This window comes from Myotis davidii, unplaced genomic scaffold (assembly GCF_000327345.1).
Source record: "Myotis davidii unplaced genomic scaffold, ASM32734v1 scaffold818, whole genome shotgun sequence".
Classification (NCBI taxonomy): domain Eukaryota; kingdom Metazoa; phylum Chordata; class Mammalia; order Chiroptera; family Vespertilionidae; genus Myotis; species Myotis davidii.
In genome coordinates this window covers 267,941-275,331 of record NW_006289814.1, presented here as the reverse complement: position 1 = coordinate 275,331, position 7,391 = coordinate 267,941, and the positions used below count along the sequence as shown (strand labels likewise).

Sequence of the window (7,391 nt, the reverse complement as noted above, 5' to 3'; positions counted from 1 at the left end):
AAATTGGCACTTTCCCAAGTATCTCCCAGCAAAATTCCTCTTGGGACTTATTGGCCAGAGCCATATCACACTGACATTTCTATCCAGTAGGAAGCCTGCAAAATATAGTCTCTTAGCTATAGACTGTTCTATTGCTGAATAAAGTCACCATCATTTTGGTGAAAGACAGAGAGGCCAGATAGAGAGAGGTAAATTATCTGTTTACAATTATTGTTGAATTTGCAAGATAATTCCTTGGTGAACTGGGTTTCATCCTCATGGGAGCTGTACAGTAGCAAGCTGGATGATTCACCATCAGCTTCCTTTTGTCTTCCCATAGTCAAAAGAATGATAATTTGTATACTTCAAGTAACTAGTTATGAGCTCATTTAAAGATCTAGCTACAAATATTTAAAAAATTATGAAATGGCATGTTTAAGACTTGGTAAGATGTCTTCCTAAGTATTTTCTTAAACCAGACAGTGAGAGTGGATATAGAACCATTTTACTATCACTTTGCAGATATTATTAAAAAAAAACATTATTTGAAAGAATTTAATATTTCATCTTTAAACCCCCTCACACAGCCCCTATATTATATCAAATTTTAATGACATTTTAAAAAATTTGTTCATCAATGTTTTTCTATAATTTTGGCTAGCAATTAATTTTTACCACAAAAGACAATTATTTCTAGGAAATAAATCAAAGCTGAGTTTGTGTCTCATTACAACTACTTTAATCCACTGAAACTGGAGAATGATTATAAACTTTGAACAACAGGACTTGTTTTAAATAATTCATTTTTCCCACCCAGAGTGCAAGTTTTCGGTCTACTATTTGCATAACCAGCAGAAAGCATCCTTCTTACCAGCTGGAAAACCCCATACTTTCCCCCTCAGTAAGTGCTTAGTGAATTTGCTCTCTGATATTTCCTTAGAGAAATGCAAATTGCTTGCATATCTTGGCTATTATAAAAAATGCTGCAGTGAAAATAGGGGTGCATGTATCTTTTCAAATTAGTGTTTTGGGTTTCTTTGGATATATACCCAGAAGTGGAATCACTGGGTTGTAAGGCAGTTCTATTGTTAATTTTTTGAGGAATCTTCACACTGTCTTCCATAGTGACTATGCCAATCAGCACTTCCACAAACAGTGTTCACTTTTCTCCACATCCTTGTCAGCACTTCTTGTCAGTTGATTTGTTGATAATAGCCATTCCAACAAGTATGAAGTGATATCTCATTGTGTTTTTAATTTGAATTTTTCTGATGATTAGTGATGTTGAGCATCTTTTCATAAGTCTATTGTCCATCTATATGTTCTCTTTGGAGAAGTCTATATTCAGGTCCTACATTCATTTTTTAATTGGACTGTTTGTTTGTTTTGTTGAGTTATATGAGTACTTTTTAAATGTTGAATATTAACCCCTTATCAGATGTATCATTGGCAAATAACCAAGTCTTCTTTAAGGAAATCATATGGCATCAAGGAATTTAATAGTTCAATTCCTAAAGCATGAATATATGCAACATGGAGAACCCAAAACTAATATAGCCCTTTTCTCCTATTCAGATTTTCAAAATCTTTGTGCCTCACAGTGTTCAAAGGAAACAGCCTTATTCTTTCCCCACAACTGTCCTTTCCAAACATTCTCAGTGTGCCTAGTTCCCCTCAGCTTCTTATTTAAAATATAAGATGAATTACTGACAGCAAGTGAAGAGTTCTCCAGTCCCTTCAGTAACAAAATGCACAATCTTACTCAAGGATCAAAACTCAGTTGTCAATGACAATGAACACATTTTCCTTTCCTCGGTTAGGGTCTGCTTTAGACAGAACACCTGTCTAAAATGGGAAGAAGAAAGAAATGTTCTCTCTCTCTCTCTCTTTTTTAAATCTGCCCTTTGCTAGCTTGCTAAAGGGATTTCTGATTCTTGCTGAGCTAAGAGTAGAAATGAGAAGAGCTGAGGAGCAGAAAATGTCTTCTTTCATTGGTACTTTCCCAACTTGATGTCAGGGTTTCATCATGGGTTTCATTAGCTATGGTTCCCTCAAAATTCTAATGCACTTACTCAGCTGGTTGCTCATGGTTCCTCCTTTGCCCCATCCCTGAGTGTCCTGAGAAAATCTCCAGCTTCAAGACCTCCTTGTTTCCTCCTGATGTTCTTTTGGAGCGAGCTCTAAGACCACCTAGCTATGGTTTCTTTCACGTGGCTTACATGTAGGGCAGGCCATCCCAATACCACCTATTCTTCCTGTATAGTTGTAGCAGACAGACTCTAGGCAGGCTCTCAGGATTCCTGCCTTCTAGAACTCATGTCTTTCATGACTGCCTCCCTTGGGTATAGGCAAGACCAGTGGCTTGCTTTAAATCCATAGAATAAGGCAAAGGCACCAGGCTGTATGTGACTATGTGTAGGTGGTTAAGTAGTTGCAGTGTAGAAGGTTGTAGCATCTGTCTCTTTCTCTTCCTTGCTGGCTTTGAGGAAGCAGGCAGCTATTTAGGGGCCTCTATGTGGCAAGGAACTGTGGACAGCATTTAGGAATTGAGAGTGGCCTCTAGCCAACAGCCTACAAAGACCTCCAATAAACACCAGCGAGAAAATGGGGCCCGTTGTCCTACAACTACTAAGAATTGGATTATGATAACAACAGTGGAAACTTGAACTTGACTCTTTCCTTAGTCAAGCCTCAGTTGACACCAAAACCCTGCCAACACTTTGATTTCAGCATTGTGTGATCCTGAAGCAAACAATGCAATTAAGCCATGCCCAGAGTCCTGACTCACAGATACTAAGATAATAAAGGTGTGTTGTTTTAAACCTCTAAGGTTATGATAATTCATTCCTCAGAAGTAAATAAATACACTGGCCATCAGTGTCCAAAGCCCCAGTCTCAGCTTTTTTGGGTTCCTCTGAGTATGTTAGACTCACATCTACTGCCTTCCCCAAACTGTGATAATCTATTTACGCTAAGATCTCCACATGGTCCCATTGAATCCTGTCTCTCTGAGCTTAAAGGAGAGGGGGAAATGCCCTCTTCCTCCTCTTATAGAGTAGAAGGAAGGGGAAAGACACACAGACGTTAATTTGCTTTTCATTTATTTATTTTATTGTTGATTACAGATGTCTCCCATCCCCCCTCCTTTACTCAGCCCCACCACCCACCCAGGTCTTCACCACCCTATTGCTGGTGTCCATGGGCTATGCATATAAATATTTAAGTTCTTTGGTTTATCTCTTCTCATCCCCCCCAAACCCACATTGAAGTATGTCAGTCCGTTCCATGCCTCCCTACTTCGGGTCTTATTTTGTTGGTCAATTCATTTTGTTCATTAGATTCATCAAATAAGTGAGATCATGTGATATTTGGCTTTCTCCAGTTGGCTTATTTCATTTAGCATAATAATGAAATTCTCCAACAAAGTTTTCAAGCAATCTTCTGTTTCTAATAAAATTCTCTTAGTCCCATCTAAATCTTTAAATTTATTTTTCTTTAAAGGCTGGTTGAGAAAACCATTTGGGGCTCTTTTTTAATTTGTTCTTGGGTGAATGGCATTTCATTTTGTAAATTGGAAGCAATGGTCATCTACCAGGCAAATCAAGAAAAGGGTGATAAGAGTGGTCCCTCCAGGTGCAGGCAACAAGGGGGAGCATTGTCTGTAGAAAATTTTAAAGCAACACCAAAACTTCCATCTGTCTTTATCACCTACGTGTAAAGCAATTCTAAACAATATTGATGATAAATTCTCCAATCTAAAAATGGCCTGTTCCTGGCCCAGATCCCTCCCACTGCCCCCTACCTGCCCCCCGCCCTTTGTGTTATCTATTCTCTTGGGTCTCAGATGAAACTGAGCAGTCTCCTGCCTACTTAAGTCCTATTACCTCCAAATGGACAGCTTAGCCACTAACATTTACAATGCCCTCTGCCCTCTCTCAGGACACTTTGCTACCATCTGCTGGGCAGTTGTAAAAAGTACTCAAATCCATGATAGCTGTAAAAATGAATGGATCTTCTTTGATTTCTGTGTAGTGTTCTACTGGTACACGTGTGTGTGTGTGTGTGTGTGTGTGTGTGTGTGTGTGTGCAACTTTAAGAAAGCAGATGGAATAGTCAGCATTATCTAAGACATAAAGAATTAAAATGCAAAATTTCCACCATATATTGATTTTCTTTTGATCTAGCAGGAGTGGTGCCAGAAAGATACTTGAGTGGGCCTGGGGGGCAGAGAGGAAGGGTTGGGCTCTTTGGAGAAAAAAAAGGAGTCAAGCTCCAGATGGGTAAAAGAATCAGTAAAGTTGAAGTGTGAAGAACTTATATGAGGAAAGATGAGCATTTTTTATTACAGAATATAAAAAGAGACTTGACTACATTGTCATATTTCTGGATGTCATTTATTCCAAAAGGTATTTCCAAAAAAAACCATTGTGGAACTTAATGTTAATTTAAAGATCATATGGAATGAGTGCATCAAGTCAAAGAATTTTTAAAAAGAAATGCTGAGCCCAGCCCCTGCCTCCAGTGCACATTAAAGAGCCAACACCATGATGGACTCCAAGTACTTCACAACCAAAAAAAAGGAGAAGTCTTTGAATTAAAGGTTAAGCTCAGTAATGAAAAGAAAGAAAAGAGGAAAGGGACTGGGAAGAAGGGGATTGCTGCTATGACTGTAGGGGAGGATGTTAGCTCTCTCTTTCGAGATATAGTGAAGTGTGTGCAGACTGGGGACCTGAAACTAAAGAAGCTTGTGTATCTCTACTGGATGAACCATGCCAAGAATCAGCCAGATATGGCATCGTGGCTGTCAACAGCTTTGCTAAGAACTGTGATTATCCCAATCCTCAGATTCTGGCTTTGGCAGTCAGTACCATGGAGTGCATCCAGGTGGACAAGATGACAGAATGTCTCCATGAGCCCCTCCCCAAGTGCTTGAAAGATGAAGAAACCCATGTTCGGAAAACAGCAGCTATCTGCATGGCAAAAGTCTATGTATGATATCAATGCCCAAGTGATGGAAGATCAGAAATTTCTGAATTCTCTGTATGATCTCATAGCAGATTCAAATCTAATGGTGGTGGCTAATGCTGTAGCGTGTTATCTGAAATCAGTGACTCTCACCTAAACAGCAACTTACTGGATCTGAACCCACAGAACATTGATAAGCTGCTGACGTCACTGAATAGGGCAGATTTTCATCCTGGACTTTCTGTCCAATTACAGCCCTAGAGATGATCAGGAGACTCAGAGCATCTGTGAATAAGTAACTCCCCAGCTATCTCATTCAAAAGAGCAATGGTGCTTTCAGCAGTAAGAGTCCTAGTGAAACTTCTAGAGTTGTTACCCAAGGAATCTGACTACTACAATATGCTGCTGAAGAAGTTGGCCCTCTCCTGTCACTTTGCTGTCTGGGAAGCCAGAGGTTTAGTACGTTGCCCTGAGAAACATCAACCTAATTGTCCAGAAAAGGCCTGAAATCTTAAATCAGGAAGTCACAGACTTCTTTGTGAAGAATGATTCCATTTGTGTTAAACTACAGAAGTTGGACATCAGATCCATTTGGCATCCTAAGCCAATATTGCTCAGGTTCTGGCAGAGCTGAAGGAATATGTCACAGAGGTGGGTGCTGACTGTTCACAAAGCTTTGTGGACCATTGGACAGTGTACCATGGGGAAGGACATGTAATAGGAATAGGACCACAGTTGTTTAGTGATTATTCACCTTACTAACTATAGATAAGAGGTTTTCTTATAGACCCTGGGAAACTGGAGGATGTATTGCAAGAAGAAAAACAGGGCTGTAAAAGATAATGCAACCTTGAAGCCAGATGGGTCCATTACTCAGAAAAGAAATATACTTTAAAAGCAGACCAAAGACAGGAGATGCTTTGACTTGGTTGCTGTGTCTGGACCCTGACCCCATCTGGGAGTTTGCCTCAGGAACACCAACCATTCTCCGGTTCCAGGAACAGGCTAAGCTGTTTTTAACATCATAGAAGATTAGCCACCTCGTTATCAGACTTTGAGTTCCTGGAGGCCAGACTGCAGACATTACACTCCTCTTCCCTTGTTACACTCCCAGCTGCACGTAGTTATTTTCCCTCACCCCTATATAGTCAGCCAGCTGCCAGAAGAAAGGGGGCAGGATTTTTCCAGGGCATGAAGACCACTCCTCACTCCATATTGCCACCAATCCCATACAATAAAAGGCTAATATGCAAATTGTCCCCTCAGGAGTTCACCACTCGCTATGACATGTGCTGACCACCAGAGGTGGCATGGAACAAAGGTCCTGGTCAGCAGGCAGAAGACCCCGATCAGCCCTGATTGCCAGCCAGGCCTAGGGACCCTACTCATGCACAGATTTTGTGCACCAGGCCTCTAGTATGAAATAAAGACTCATAAATGATTCGACCTTGTCTCTGCTTTTTGACTCAGTAGTGACAGGCAGCTTTGGACACATTTTGTGTCCAGTTTTGCCATCCAGGTGGAGCAATCTGCAGAATGTCATGTAAGCACACTGCTTGACCTCATCCAGACCAAAGTAAATTATGTGGTCCAAGAGGTGACTGTTGTCATCAGGGACATCTTACACAAGTACTCCAACAAGTGTTAACGCATCATGGACACTCTGTATGAGCACTTAGATTCTCTGGATGAGCCAGATGCTCAAGTCAGATTATTTGGATTGTGGGAGAATATGCTTAAGGAACCAACAATGTTGATAAGTTGCTAGAGAGCTTCCTGGAAGGTGTTCATGATGAGAGTACCCAGGGCCAGCTCACTCTGCTCACTGCCATAGTGAAGCTGTTTCTCAAGAAACCATCAGAAACACAGGAGGTGGTACACCAGGCCTTGAGTTTGGCAACACAGGATTCTAATAATCCTGATCTTCGAAATAGGGGCCATATTTATTGGCAGTTCCTCTCAATGGACCATGTCACAGCCAAATAAGTAGCCTTGCTTGAGAAGCCACTAATCTCTGAGGAGACAGATCTTACTAGGCTGACTCTGCTGGATGAGCTCATCTGCCATATTGGTTCTTTGGCCTCTGTGTACCACAAGCCTCCCAATGCTTTTGTGGAAGGAAGTAACGGAATCCATTGCAAACATTTGCCAATACATCATAGGAGCACCAATGCAGGTAATTTTTGTAGGTAGAGCTATACTTCATAGAATGGGAATTATTTGGGAAATTTTACTTCTAAGATAATTTTCAGAAACAGTTCTTTGGGAGTTCAGAACAAATGTTATTGTCCCACTTGTCTTGCTAGATGGTATAGCAAAGAGCTCTGATTGCTGTTGCTACCCCAGACACAAACTTAGTAATTGTGATTCCCACAAGCACAGGACATGGAAACAGAAAGATCAGGTGAGACCTTTTGTTCCAAACTGCTCATTTTCAGATGAAAACA

At 40.7% G+C, this 7,391-nt stretch overlaps 1 pseudogene; it reads left to right on the top strand.

Moving 5' to 3' along the window:
• The first annotated feature begins 4,498 nt into the window (after positions 1 to 4,498).
• The window catches only part of LOC102769694, a 7,256-nt pseudogene continuing 4,363 nt past the window's right edge, over positions 4,499 to 7,391 (top strand).